The following is a 14627-nucleotide window of genomic DNA, read 5'->3' as shown; positions in this document are numbered from 1 at the left end:
TCATCTACTGGAGAAGCTGCAAACTGATTTGTTTAATTTCACTTGCTCAGTTCTTTTCTTAATTTGAGTTAGTTGCCACCATATGAAAATTGGAAAAAAATTAAAATAACATTAGATTGTTATATGACATTTGCATCTGTAGTATCAGACTTTGGAAAATCAAAAATCAGAACTAAACAATCTGGTGTTATTGCTTTATTTCTAAAAGGAAGATTTTTAATATTATTTCTAAATTTATTATTTTCATATTATTTCTAAGCATGCTAATTTTCTAGTTATTAACCCTCCTTTTGATATGTCTAGGACTATTTTATCTGAGTCATAATTTCTTAAAAAAACAAAAGTAAAGTTAAAAAAAAAAACCCCTTCTTGAAAAATCTACTCATAAAGAAATCCAGACAATTAAGCCATGTATCAGGAAAAGGATTGGTGGTAAGCAATGTATCCAATTCAAAATAAAGTGAATAAGAGATAAGACATGCAAATACCATTAATAAACAGACTAAGTGTTACAAACTTTGAGAAAGTTACTGAAACAAATTAGGAAAGGTAGAGGAAAGTTATACCAACTATAAGAGTGCTAATGTTCTCTTCTTTCATGGCAAGGGTTGATACTGCCTAAATCTGAAACATCAAGATTTTTAAAAATTTATAATTAACATACAATATTATATTAGTTTCAGGTGTACAACACAGTGATGCATGAAATGATCACCAAAATAAGTGCAGTTACCATACAAAGTTACAGTATTATTGACTATATTCCTTATGTGTATGTTACATCCTGTAACTTAACATATTTTACAGCTGTAAGTTTGTACCTCTTAATTCCCTTCACCTATTTTGTCCAACCCCCTACCTGCTCCCCTCTGGTAAAAACCAGTCTGCTCTCTGTATCTATGAGTCTCTGAAACATCAAGATTTATAAAAATAAGCTCCAAATTGTGATGTTCTTCATAATCTCTTAACTGTAGAGGACTCGTTTAGGAAATTGATCAATAATTCTTTGAATTGCACTTTGGATTCTTTTTCTTTTGTTATATTCAAGCTAAACTGTGTTTAATACTTTTTACTTAAAACTGCATTTAGGTTATGAGTACGTGAGGAATCACAATAGTATTATACTTTTAGCAGTTGCACATTTTCCATTGTAAAACTTAAAAAAATAAAAGCTTGTTACAATACAGTCCAATTTTTATAAAACGCATATCTATTCTGTGTTCCCATCTTCCTTCTTTTTTCTGCCTGTATATCTGCAAAGAAATGTATCTAAAATAGAGGTCAATCAATGTTAGTGACGGTAACTTTATTTTTTAAACTCTTTGCACCTTTTTGTATTGTAATTCTTTACAATAAGCAGGTATTATTTTTGCAAAAATGAGAAAGATTTTTTTCTTTACCAAAGCACAACTTTATAAAAGTATCTACTGTTAAGGAATTCCTACTGAAAATTAAGCAGTATGGTTCAGATATATAGCTTTCTGTTTATTTAACTTCATGTGGGTCTATCGGGCTGCACCCTGCAGGCCTGCAAGCCTTGTCGGATGCCCAGCCTGGAGACCGAAGAAAGAGCCCAGGCACAGCTACAGAGACACTACTGATTTATCGGATAGAGGATCTTACACGTCTGAAGCAAAAGGTCCTGGAGCAACACCCCACTGTGTATGGCTGACAGCAGACAGGACATGGCAGCCATCTTCGCTACTTGGGAGAGAAGGAGGCTACCATTTATAGGGGGAATTGACGTCAGGTTGGCTCAACAGTTACCAGAAAAACCAGCGGCTGAGGCAGGGGGCAATCAAGTAGGCGGTTACTGATTAAGCCCTATAATTAAGAGGATTGCGTAGTTATGTGAGTGAAGCAGGGACTGGTCAGCAGGGAATATACAGACAGCAAGGGAACAGCCATCTTGAATGGCCTGATCATACAGGTGCTAAAGCTTTCACCTAGGGTAATGGATAATAATAACGTCCCCAACACCAGAAAGCCTCTGAGGTGGTGGTGGTGTGGAGAGGGGCTTCAAAATACCCCATCCTCAGAACTCTAACAGATAATATAATGACTAATGAATACTGCACGCATACAATACAAACACAATTCTAAGTACCCTATTTATATTAATTCATTGAACCTTAATGACAAGCCTATAAGGAGCTAAATAATTTTCCACATTTTACAGATGAAGTACAGTGAACTCACACACCTATCAGAGAAGCTGGATTTAAACCCACGTGTCTTCTGTTCTTAATCACTATACCAGTGGTTCTCACATTTTGCTGCACATGGGAATGACCCAGGGATCTTTAGAAAACACCGATGTCTGGCTTCCACATGCAAATATGCTGTCTAATTAATACAGGGTATGACCTGGGCAACAGATGTTAAAAAGTTCTGGGGGTTGACTCTAATGTGAGGTAGAGCGTGGGGACCACTGAGCTACACCTTTCTGCTTCCTGGTCGTCCTTGGCTAGTGGTTATCAAGCCCGGATGAACACCAAAATCCCGATAAGGTTGCAAACTTCAAGGCCCCCACCCAACCCCAGCCCAAGGGGCCTGGGCTTAGGTATTTTTTTCAATGCTTCTCAGGTGATTCCAGTCTCAAGTAGACAAAGCTTGAGAAGCACTGCAGAGGGAGACACCAGCTGCCTTCCACTTTAACAATCAGTGCCCAAACTAGTGAGGGATTTTAATTAATTCGAGGAGTACCTTTCAAATGGGGTGGGCGCACACACACATACAAAGAAACAAAGAAAAAGGAACCACTGTCAAACGTCAGAGAGCGTGGTTTTTAATTCACCTACAGTCTCACAGGTTCAGAACTATTCTGGAAATAACAGGACTTGTCTCTGAGGTTGAACTTAGTGTTTTCTCTGGTGAAAATGTGACCTATGAGTTTCCTTAGCTACAGATTTCGTTTTTCCCCTTTAGGTAAAGGTGTTTCTCCTGGCGACAGGTGAAACAAGAGCCTATCGACAACTATCTACTTGAGGCCTCAGATTAGTGAAGGAAAATATTTTTACAGAATGTGCTAAAAGTTTACTCAGTTGAAAATAAAAATAATAAAAAAAGACTAAGGCTCAAAACTTTAGAGCTAAAAACAGAGGAATAAAATCCACAGAACAGGGGACTTCCCTGGTGGTGCACTGGTTAAGAATCTGCCTGCCAATGCAGGGGACACAGCTCAATCCCTGGTCCAGGGAGATCCCACATGCCGTGGAGCAACTAAGCCCGTGCACCACAACTACTGAGCCTGCGCTCTAGAGCCCACAAGCCACAACTACCGAGCCTGCATGCCACAACTAACGAAGCCCACGTGCCTAGAGCCCGTGGCTCCGCAACAAGAGAAGCCACCGCAATGAGAAGCCCACGCACCGCAAGGAAGAGTAGCCCCCGCTCGCCGCAACTAGAGAAAGCCCACGCAGTCAAAAATAAATAAATAAAATTTATATTAAAAAAAACCCCCACAAAACATTAGTCACAGTCCTTGAGAAATAAACTGAATAACTTCCAACTGAATGAAGAGGAAATCTGAGGTTGAAAGCAGAAGCACTTCTTAAAGGGAGTATCAAAAGTGAAAATATACATATGCCAGATCTGGGTTGGGAACCTAAGACCAGAGATTCTCATGTATAATACAGTAATGACTAATATGTATTGAGTGCTCACAATGTACCAGGTACAATTCTAAGCCTTGGATTTGACAACTTGAAGTCAAAGATTCTAATGTAATAGAATCTTTGGCTCCTAGGGTACCCAGCATGAGAGAGCCATTAATTAATCAGCTTGTGGGCAGTTCTCAACCATTTCTTCCCCTGGCACACAGGCACACATAAGTCTTATGCTTAATACTCAGGTACTGAACACAAAGCCAAAAAATATCCTATCAGTCTGGCTCTAGATAGGCTCTAAATTCATTTAGGAGCTAAGCTTGCCAGGTTCAAGATCAAAATCTCCAATAACCACATAAAAACCCTAATTTTGCAGATGAAAAAGAGATCCTTATGCTTTAGCAACCAAACATGTAGGTGGCAGAACTGATATCTTATGAAAATTAGTTCTGTATTTTATAACACAGTCTACAAGGCAATTAGTTTTAAAATTCTTGAAAGATTATCACTCTTCTAGATCTTAAATTACTTAATCTGTCAATTACCCCTGGTTATTCCTCAGTTCTGACTCTCTAATATAACCAGGTCAGCTGTGGATGTTTGCCACCAAGAGCCAATGCACGAGTACTCCCACATCTGCAGAGATATTCTTCAGGTCTGAATTAGCTCAAAGACTCAAGCAGTAAGCAAACGAGGTATCAACGGAAACTTCAGGGTTCAGAAAAGAACTTCCCAAATGATTTGATGGGCAAGTCATTCGCAATTATTTATAATGAAAGAAATTTAGCATGGCTCTTACAGAACTTGTGGTTTGAAGCAGAACTGAATGCTAGTGGGCCTGTGAGAATAGGTTAGAAGCAAAGCACACACCTAGATAATTCAGTCAGTTACTGTAGCTCATCTGAATGTGGATGAGTAATCTTCCCAACATAACCAGTTCTAAGCTGAAATATTTATGTTGGGAAGATATTTCAGCTTAGGACTGGATGACAACAACTGGACAAGTTTAACTGCTCCTTGAAGTCACACCAGAGATCTGACAACAAAACTCCTCAGCAGTCAAGGAGACCTCTCCTCTATTCACAGTTAGCAGTGTATCTCCTCTATCAAGTTATGTAGATATAAATTAATAAGGAGGGGAACTTAAGGCCCTTAAAATGTAACAATTACATAACAACGAAATGCAGTTTGTGAGCTTATGCTGGAAAAAAAGGCTGTTGAAAAACATCAACAAAACTAGAATGGATTGTAAACTAGATAAAAGTGAATCAGTGTGACTACCCAAAGCAATCTACAGTTTCAGGGCAATCCCTATCAAACTACCACTGGCATTTTTCACAGAACTAGAAAAAAAAATTGCACAATTTGTATGGAAACACAAAAGACCCCGAATAGCCAAAGCAATCTTGAGAAAGAAAAACACTGGAGGAATCAGACTCCTGGACTTCAGACTATACTACAAAGCTACAGTAATCAAGACAATATGGTACTGGCAAAAAAAACAGAAATAGAGATCAATGGAACAGGATAGAAAGCCCAGAGATAAACCCACACACATATGGTCACCTTATCTTTGATAAAGGAGGCAAGAGTATACAATGGAGAAAAGACAGCCTCTTCAATAAGTGGTGCTGGGAAAACTGGACAGCTACATGTAAAAGAATGAAATTAGAACACTCCCTAACACCATACACAAAAATAAACTCAAAATGGATTAAAGACCTACATGTAAGGCCAGACACTATAAAATTCTTAGAGGAAAACATAGGAAGAACACTCTATGACATAAATCACAGCAAGATCCTTTTTGACCCACCTCTTAGAGAAATGGAAATAAAAACAAAAATAAACAAATGGGACCTAATGAAACTTAAAAACTTTTGCACAAGACGGGAATAAAGACACAGACCTACTAGAGAATGGACTTGAGGATATGGGGAGGGGGTGGGGTGAGATGTGACAGGGTAAGAGAGTGTCATGGACATATATACACTACCAAATGTAAAATAGATAGCTAGTGGGAAGCAGCCACATAGCACAGGGAGATCAGCTCGGTGCTTTGTGACCACCTAGAGGGGTGGGATGGGGAGGGTGGGAGGGAGGGAGATGCAAGAGGGAAGAGATATGGGAACATATTGTATGTGTATAACTGATTCACTTTGTTATAAAGCAGAAGCTAACACACCAAAAAAAAAAAAAAAAAAAAAAACTTTTGCACAGCAAAGGAAACCGTAAACAAGACAGAAAGACAACCCTCAGAATGGGAGAAAATATTTGCAAATGAAGCAACTGACAAAGGATTAATCTCCAAAATTTACAAACAGCTCATGCAGCTCAATATCAAAAAAACAAACAACCCAATCCAAAAATGGGCAGAAGACCTAAACAGACATTTCTCCAAAGAAGATATACAGATTGCCAACAAACACATGAAAAGATGCTCAACATCACTAATCATTAGAGAAGTGCAAATCAAAACTACACTGAGGTATCACCTCACACCAGTCAGAATGGCCATCATCAAAAAATCTACAAACAATAAATGCTGGAGAGGGTGTGGAGAAAAGGGAACCCTCTTGCACTGTTGGTGGGAATGTAAATTGATACAGCCACTATGGAGAACAGTATGGAGGTTCCTTATAAAACTAAAAATAGAACTACCATATGACCCAGCAATCCCACTACTGAGCATATACCCTGAGAAAACCATAATTCAAAAAGAGTCACGTACCACAATGTTCATTGCAGCGCTATTTACAATAGCCAGGACATGGAAACAACCTAAGTGTCCATCGACAGATGAATGGATAAAGAAGATGTGGCATATATATACAATGGAATGTTACTCAGCCATAAAAAGAAACGAAATTGAGTTATTTGTAGTGAGGTGGATGGACCTAGAGTCTGTCATACAGAGTGAAGTAAGTCAGAAAGAGAAAAATAAATACCGTATGCTAACACATATATATAGAATCTAAAAAAAAAAAAAAAAAGGTTCTGATGAACCTAGGGGCAGGACAGGAATAAAGACACAGACGTAGAGAATGGACTTGAGGACGGGGGGAGCGGGGGGGAGAGGGTAAGCTAGGAAGAAGTGAGAGAGTAGCACTGACATATATATACTACCAAATGTAAAAACAGATAGCTAGTGGGAAGCAACTGCATAGCACAGGGAGATCAGCTGGGTGCTCTGCGACCACCTAGAGGGGTGGGATAAGGAGGGTGGGAGGGAGACGCAAGACGGAGGGGATATGGGGATATACGTATGCATATAGCTGATTCACTTTGTTATACAGCAGCAACTAACACAACACTATAAAGCAATTATACTCCAATAAAGATGTTAAAAAGAAAAAGACAAACAAAAAGTGTATCAGTGTGATATGAATGTAGTAGCTGTATTGTGGTTATATAACGTAAGCCTTGTTCTTAGGAAGTAAACAATTAGGCATTAGGAGGTTACGGAGCATGATTTATGAAACCCACCCTCAAGTGATACAGGAAAACAGATTATACAGATATAGAGAGAAAGATGAAGCAAATGTGGTAAAATGTTAATTGGTGAATCTGGATAAGGGTATATGGAGTTCCTCTGTACTACTCTCATGACTTTTCTCTAAGTTTGAAAATACTTCAAAATTAAAAGGAATTAAAATCAACCAGCTGAATTTATTCTAAACTTAACATCAAAACCTAAATGAAAAGGAAGTGAGAAAGGGAAACAAATCTACACTCTGTCATTATGTTTCTGAGCCAGAGATAGTGCTGAACATTTTACAAAAGTCATTCTACAGAATCCAAAGAATTTCGATTTTGAGTCAGACAGTTGGGTTGGTTAATCACTGAACTCCACAATTTTGTAGCTCTGTGACTTTAGATTCTTTTCATCTTCTTGAGTCTCAGGGTCCTCCTCTATAAAATGGAGATAATGCTACCAAGAGCACAAGATGATTGAGATGATTAAGTGAGATGATAATATCAAGTACTGCACACCTTATCTGCATAGCACTGTGCTAAGGGTTGAGAGAGAAATCTCTATGGGACTCTTCAGTTTCTGCGTGTCTTGTAAGCAAAGCCCAAACTGCTCTTTGTTCTGGACTATGTTTCCAAGGAGGTTTATATAACAAACAGCTTTGTGAGACAGAAATAGTGTCCCACATCAGAACAAAGGGGAACATGCCTGCTGCCATTATAAAGGTCTCAGGGTCCTCTCCTATATAACACACACACTGCCTGTGCAGGTATCATCTGACCCTCTTCACCGTGCCCTGTGGGAAGAAGAGGAGCTTGGGGAACCCACACAAGAAAACGTTGATACTCTGGCTACCACTTTTTCTGGGAATAATAAAATAATAAAAGCCTTTTATTTCGCCCAGGGCTCTCATATTTTCTGCCACCATCCATGAACTATGGTTGACTAACTTGTAGGATAAAATCACAAACCCCTCACAGTTCTAACACTAAGCACTTTCTGTTAATATTACCTCATTAAACCTGATCAATAGCCCTGTAAAGTTCAGCATAATGCTGCATGGTACAAGTAAGGTATTCCACAAATAGTTACTATTTTTTTTTTTTAATCAGTCATCAATTTTATACATATCACTGTATACATGTCAATCCCAATCGTCCAATAGTTACTATTATCTTCTTCATTATCATCATCATCATTAATCCTTGCAATAATCCTGTAAATGAGAAATCAATACCATCATCTGATAGCTGATGGGTTAATTAAAAGCTGCCAAGAGTAAGTCAGTCACATTCGTGAAGGGGCTGGAATTTGAATTCTTTCCACCATGTCATCTCACAGCTTTAAAATTATGAACTCATTTGGTGAAGCTGCAAGCTTTATATTATATCCCAACAGCTATGTTTCAGGCACTTCGCTGATCTGGGGAAATAACAGTGAATAAAATATGCTCTCTGTCTTCGTGAAGCTTATAGAGGAAATATACACCAAAACAAGTAACACAAGACCAAATAATCGTTAACTCTTATAAGTGTTATGGCAGAAGCAAACAAGGGACTGAGATAGAGGATAACTGGAGGACACAGTTTCCAAACTATAGGTTGTCAGTTGGGAAGAAATTCAGTGAGTCCCAACCAGCATTTTTTGGAAAAATGAAGCAGCACAGAATAGAAAAGAATGCACACACATTATAAAGTACTGTTCTGTGAAACTTCCATCTGGCATAGGAAGTCATGGTATAAAATCATTTCCTTTAGGCACAGGGAATAATCTATGCAATGGGAATGTAATGGCAATGGAAAGAACTTGCTATGTTGGAAAACCAGAAAATTAGTGTGGCTACCATCCTACAGAAAGAAGGGATAGAGTGGCATGAATTGAGGTTGGAAAGAAAGATGTTAAGGTTCTGGCAGTGAGTTTGTGTAGTTTTAAACAGATAAGTGATATGATCTGATTTACATTCTAGAAGTCACTTTTGTTGCTATAAGGAGAATGGATTGGAGAGAGGGCAAGAAAGGAAACAGAAAGACCCATCAGAATGCTGGTGTTAGCAGCTGATGTAGGTGATAATGGTAGCTTGGCTTGGGGTGTGGGAATGAAGAGACAGCAGAGATGGAAAAGAGTGGATGAATTCAAGGTGTTACTCTGAAGACAGAATCAGTAGAACTTGCTGAAGTGAGCATCAGAGGTATACTCTAAACAGTCAGTCATACCCAAATATTGTGGTTCCATGCACATGCCATGCTCTACCATGTCAGTGTCTATGCACATGCTCTTCTTGAAATACCCTATCCCCACCAAGCTCTCACTCTACTCACTCAGTACACTTCTACACATCCTCTCCTCAGGATTGAGCCCCAACATAGCCTTCTCTGACACTAAGAAGCTGTCTTCTCCCTATTCCCTTAGCACTTCACAAACGCTTCTAACATAGTGGTTACAGACTGCACTGCAATTACCTGTTTATACAGCTGTTTCTCAAGTTACTCTGGAGCCATGCCAGGGCAGAAACCATATTCCATTCACTTTCAACCTGGGGACTGATAGTGCTTAGAAAACTTTAGACTCAAAGAACCAGAGAAATGGCAACATAAAAAAATCCCAGCTTTGTCACTGGTTTTGAAGATGGAAAAATGAGGCCGTGAGCCAGTGTAGGAGTGGCCAAGATGACTGAGCAGGAAGACACTGACCTCACCTCCTCCCAGGGGCACACCAAAATTACAACTATTTACAGAGCAACTAGTGATGACAAAGACCCAAAGACTAGCAGAAAATGTCTTCTTACAATTAAAGACATAAAGAAGGAACCACAACTAGATGGGTAGGAGGGGTGGAGAACAGTATAGGCAAGACCCATACCCCGAGATGGGCAACCCACAAAAGGGAGGAAAATTACAACAGCAGAGGTTCTCCCAAAGGAGCCAGGGGTCTGAGCCCCACATCAGGCTCCCCAGCCTGGAGGTCCTACACAAGGAAGACAAGTTCTCAGAACATTTGGCTTTGAAGGGTAGTGGGGCTTACTTTCAGGAGAGCCAGAGGGCTATAGCAAACAGACTTCGCTCTGAAAGGGCACACACAAAATCTCATACACTCTGAGACCTGGCAGAAGCAGTAATTTGAAAGGAGCAAAAATAAATAAATGAGCTGACGTCAAACTAAAAAACTTTTGCACAGCAAAGGAAACTACCAACAAAATGAAAAAGCCCACCTACTGAACGAGAGAAGATACTTGCAAATGATACATCTGACAAGGGGTTAACATCCAAAATATACAAAGAACTAATCAAACTCAACATCAAAAAAAAAAACCAAACAAACCCCCAAGCCCCAAAAAACAAAAAAACCCAACAACCCAATTAAAAAATGGGTAGAGGACCTGAACAGACATTTTCCCAAGATATACAGATGGCCAACTGGCACATGAAAAGATGCTCAACATCACTAATCATCAGGCACATGCAGATCAAAACAACGAGATATCAATTCACACCTGTCAGAATGGCTATTATCAAAAGACAACAAATAAAAAGTGTTGGTGAGGATGTGGATAAAAGGGAACACTTGTGCACTACTGTTGGGAATGTAAACTGGTGAAGCCACTATGTAAAATAGTTTGGAGATTTCTCAAAAAGTTAAAAATAGAACTACCATACAATCTATGAATTCCACTTCTAGGTATATATCCAAAGAAAATAAAAACACTAATTCAGAAAGATATATGCACCCCTGTGTTCATTATAGCATTATTTACTATAGTCAAGGTATGGAAGCAATGTCAGTGCCCATCAATAGATGCATGGATAAAGAAGATGTGGTGTAGGTATACCATGGACTAATATTCAGCTATAAAAAAAAAAAAAGGAGTCTTACCATCAGTGACAACATGGATGGATCTAGAGGATATTATGCTATGTAACATAAGTCACACAGAGAAAGGGAAATACAAATGAACAAACATAACCAAACAGGAACAGAGTTATAGCTACAAAGAACAATTGGTTGCTGGTGGGGAAGTGCTGGAGGGAGGAGAGAAATAGGTGAAGGAGATTAAAAAAAAACTGTAGATTCATTAATCAAAATTTGCTGAATGAATGTACCCTTTCGTGTAATACATTCCTTCACTCCTAAACTAGGTAAGGACCCTCATTCACAGAGGTATGTATTACACAATTTTCATTTTATTTTTATCCTTGTTTCAGATCATCTCTTTTTTTAATTAATTAATTAATTTTGGGGGCTGAGTTGGGTCTTCGTTGCTGTGCATGGGCTTTCTCTAGTTGCGGTGAGCGGGGGCTACTCTTTGTTGCTGTGCGCAGGCTTCTCATTGCGGCGGCTTCTCTTGTTGCGGAGCACGGGCTCTAGGTGTGTGGGCTTCGGTAGTTGTGGCATGCGGGCTCAGCAGTTGTGGCTCGCAGGCTCTAGAGTGCAAGCTCAGCAGTTGTGGTGCACAGGTCTAGTTGCTCTGTGGCATGTGGGATCTTCCCGGACCAGGGATCGAACCTGTGTCCCCTGCATTGGCAGGTGGATTCCTAACCACTGTACCACCACGGAAGTCCCAGATCATCTCTTGATGACCTTTTGTTTGGGGAAATATACATTTACTTGGTTTATGTTGTCAGACAACTCTATTACATTCTGTTTAATGATCAGATCGTGCTCCTTGCCTTCACAAACTAAACAGCATAGTGTATAAGAAGGAGCCGATCTTGAAGTTAGATCTCTGTTCATAAACCAGGAGATGTGGGTAGCTTATTTAATCTCTCTAGATCTCAATTTGCTCAACTGTATCATAAGGTTAATACTTCTCTGTTTTAGGGTTGTCCCAGGGCTTAAGTGTGAAAGCGAGGTAATTAGCACAAATATACTCAATACATATTAATTCCTGTTTCTCCAACTTGCTTTCTTTACAAGGAAGAATACAGCCTTTGCAAAACTAAACACAAATTGTTTCTGGTCATGGCACTATCTTGACCTAAGGGCTCTGAATGGAAACCACCTCACACACACAAAGCTTGGACACTGAGGTCTAAAACTACCTACGCTGGACATAGTTTACTGTCCACATTAACATGACTTTATTATTTCTTTGTCTTAATTAGCATAATTTTACTCTTCTGGGAGACTCCTGCCCAAATAGCTAGATTGTTCACTACAGGAACTTCCTGAAAAATCTATCAATTCTGCAATATAAAGAAAGCATCAACAGTTTATGTCCTAAGAGTCCTTGCTCTTTCCATCAATCTTTTTTTCTTTTTGGCACCGTGCGGCATGTGGGATCTCAGTTCCCCGACCAGGGATCGAACCCGTGCCCCCTGCAGTGGAAGCGAGGAGTCCTAACCACTGGACCTCCAGGGAATCCCCCATCAATCTTAAAACTGTTAAGATCAGTATCCAATCCTCCTCAAGCCATCTCCTCCACTTCCCTGTCCTCTCACCCTCTGCCACTGAAAGACCAGCCTTAAACCATACTTCAAATGCCTTCCCAGTGAGAGACACTACCAAAGCTCTGTTGTGTTAGCCCAGTAAGCCATGAACCCAGCTTTTTCTTATCAAATGGTCCATTGGTGATACTTGGGAAGCTGGCACTGGACAGGGCAGTACTGTTGCAGCAAAAGTAGAAATGAAGTTTTCCCTCTCCTGAGAACAAGGAAAATAAAGGGAACAGTGAACAGGCTAGAGAAGAAACATAACCTGGCCTGAAAGAGTTAATCATTCCTAGTTTTTTTTTTGTTTTTTTTTTTTTTAACTGTTACTAATCTGTAGTGTCTGTAACTAGATTTGTACTTCACAAAGCTAACCCATTACTCTTTAACACTATGTGAATTACATCCTGGACTCCCTTGTAGCAAATCACCCTTGTAGCATTTGCATTTCAGAAAAGAGGTCACAGGCCGATAACCCACAGACAAACGGACCCAATTACGGGGCTGCCTGATGCCAGCTGTGACTATTTTGAAATAATGCAGGAAGAAGAAGAATGCAGGACCTTGACTACTTTGATCCTTATCTTACACCCCGGACTGCTGCAAGCCCCACATATAAAATCTTCTCCGATTCCCGAAGGAGAGGGGGACAAAGTTCTTGAGGCGCTAGCCTGCTGTGTTTTCCCTTCTGCCTGGCAGAAAAATAAAGCCATCTCTCTCTTCCTCCAAAATCTGTCTCCGTATTTCTGTTCGGTGTCGGCGCACAGGGAAGCCGATATTTCGGCAACAGTACATCTCCAAGCATAAAGTCAAGACAGAGGGATTTCCAGAAATACTGTAAAAATGAACTAAATGAAATATATATTATATGCCAGACAAAGTATGTCCACTAATGTGTCCATTAAAAGGAAATGGGTTTGTCAAAACTACAACAGAAAGTTTTGTTGAAAAACTGCATAGTTGGCGGACGCGTTTTAAAAATTATTTCTGATGAAATCTAATGTTCCAGTGTTTTATTCCCATCCTCATTACAGAGCTGTTCAAATACTGAAACCGAGTCCCTCTGCCAAGTTTATGATTAACCTCTCTATCCAAAACGTTATTCCCTTTCTTGTCTAACACCTGTTCGCCTCAAGACTGAGGAGGAGTATCAAAGAAAAGGGGGAACTGAAACCGAGCAGGACCCTGCGGGGCCCTCCCAGGTACAAAAGACTTTCTGTTTCCTTGTTTCTTATTTGTAGGAAAAAGGCTTAGCCCCCTAGACCTTCCCCGAGTTCCAAAGGGCAGATTCAAACAGTTACTCATCAGAAAAGTGAGGGCAGACAGAAACAAAGGAAAAGCAGTAAAACAACAGAGCAGCGAAAAAGCGGAATCCTAGTTCCCCCTCAGGGGATACACATAACAATATACTGTATCTTGGAGTTCTTCTACTGGAACTAAGGCCCCAACCCAGGTGGAGGATGGTAACTAGTAGCTAAGAACCCAGTCTGGTCAGAACCTAGGGAATGAGATGTTGATCTTTTCTGACCCAGGTGACTTCTACTAAAGCCTGTACTCTCAACCCCTGCCCCAATTCTATATTGAATTCACCTCTGCTCAAGCCCCTTCATGAATATGCACATACCTTGAGCTTAAAACTTCCCCAATTTTGCCACCTGGGGAGATACTGCTTCGGGAAATATCCCCCCTCGCCCGTCCCCCTCCCCTTCTCCTTACTTGCTGCAAGTAATAAATCCTTCCTTCTCCAGGTCTTTGGTTTGGTTGTGTCTTTTGCCCCCATGCTCACCAAGAGGCAAACCCAGTTCTCCGGTAACAATATGCCTCAGAATCAAGAAAAACAGGGTCTCATGTTATCTTTGGAGTTACCAAAAATAATGCTAGAACAGGCAGCGAAAATGACTGGAAGAGAAATGACCAGTTTTTAAACTAGATCCTTTCAAATGAAAATTCAGATCCATCATCAACTTCACTAAGCGTATGGAGCACTAATTTCTAAAGGGTCTAATCATGCATGGCTCACTGACTTGCCACCCAGGTAAAGCACACTGAGCTGCCAGGCGGTAAGCCGTGAGAGAAGCAACATGTGCCTCTCAAGGTTTACTTTTCACCCTGAGAAACTGATCT

The 14627-nt window shown here is 40.1% G+C and overlaps 1 protein-coding gene across 1 annotated transcript in view; it reads right to left on the bottom strand.

Moving 5' to 3' along the window:
- Positions 1 to 14627, bottom strand: part of RARS2 (arginyl-tRNA synthetase 2, mitochondrial) — an 86730-nt gene that overhangs the window by 71840 nt on the left and 263 nt on the right. The gene's annotated exons all lie outside the window — the stretch shown is intronic.

Source organism: Eschrichtius robustus, chromosome 9 (genome assembly GCF_028021215.1).
Source record: "Eschrichtius robustus isolate mEscRob2 chromosome 9, mEscRob2.pri, whole genome shotgun sequence".
Lineage (NCBI taxonomy): Eukaryota > Metazoa > Chordata > Mammalia > Artiodactyla > Eschrichtiidae > Eschrichtius > Eschrichtius robustus.
Note: the sequence above shows the minus strand (reverse complement) of the source record. Positions and strands in the feature narration are given on the sequence as shown.